We start from the raw sequence: 1,117 nt of genomic DNA, 5'->3' as shown, positions 1-1,117 counted from the left end.
TGCTAATGTGGAAGATTCAATAGGTGCTCTGTATAATGACAAAATCCTCTGTAGCAATTATGCTAAGTTTCTAAATTACTGATCTGGAAAAATGCTCACACTATAATGTCATGTGAGAAGCAGGACAGAAAGCATATACAATATAATCTTAATTTTGTTTAAAAAATATAATTTATATACATACATACCCCACGTGTGGGAGTTCCAAAATGTTAGTAGTAGCTATTATCTATAGAGTTAGAATCACGTCAAAGAAGTATTGATAGACAAAATTTTTATCATACTAAATTTTTTCTGAATTCTCTGAACTTTCTATAATGAGCCTGTATTATCTTTAAATAGAAAAAAAAAAGTCACTTTAAAAAACACCCCATAAGCTCTTGAAGACTAAGTCCAAAATATTTACTTATGCAGGTTCATCTTCATTGTCAAAAGAAAGGAGGGAACTGTTTTTTATTTGCTTTTGTGAGTTCTTTTTAACCGAGTCCTGATTATTTATTTCATCTTCTTTTGCCTTCCTCTTTTTTCAAGTTGCTGTTAAACCTGAGTATTTTTCATCTGATGAACGCTTGACTGGTTTCTGATAAATGATTCTTCCATCAACAGCAGCTGGTTCTTCATCTGCTTTCGCAGCTTTTATTTCTGCTTTAATTTTCATGACTTCTTCAACTGACAGGTCTCCCTTTTTTAAAACCACCACTTGGGGCTGCTGTTCATCTTCTTTGTCACTGTGATCACCATCATCATCTGGGAGCTGAAGCTGGGTTCTCTTGGTTTCCACGGTGGGCCCTTCCCTGAAGCCGACACATTCCTTGAAGCAGGAGAGGAACGCCGGCTCAGCTGGCCCCACGTATGAAACCTGGTTCCTCTTGCTCCTAGCTGAGTAATATTCCATTGTATACATATACAACATCTTCTTTATCCATTCATCTTTCCATGGACACCAAGGCTCCTTCCACAGTTTGGCTATAGTGAACATTGCTGCTATAAACATTGGGGTGCAGGTGTCCCGGCGTTTCACTGTATCTGTATCTTTGGGGGTAAATCCCCAGCAGTGCAATTGTTGTAGGGTAGCTCTATTTTTAACTCTTTGAGGCATCTCCACACAGTTTTCCAG

At 37.9% G+C, this 1,117-nt stretch overlaps 1 pseudogene; it reads right to left on the bottom strand.

Moving 5' to 3' along the window:
* Nucleotides 1-332: 332 nt before the first annotated feature.
* On the bottom strand, nt 333-895 carry LOC140628407 (uncharacterized protein KIAA1143 homolog pseudogene; annotated as a pseudogene).
* Between the last annotated feature and the right edge of the window lie 222 nt (nt 896-1,117).

Source organism: Canis lupus, chromosome X (genome assembly GCF_048164855.1).
Source record: "Canis lupus baileyi chromosome X, mCanLup2.hap1, whole genome shotgun sequence".
NCBI classification, from domain to species: domain Eukaryota; kingdom Metazoa; phylum Chordata; class Mammalia; order Carnivora; family Canidae; genus Canis; species Canis lupus.
The sequence above is the reverse complement of the archived record's forward strand: the minus strand, read 5'-3'. Positions and strand labels throughout refer to the sequence as shown.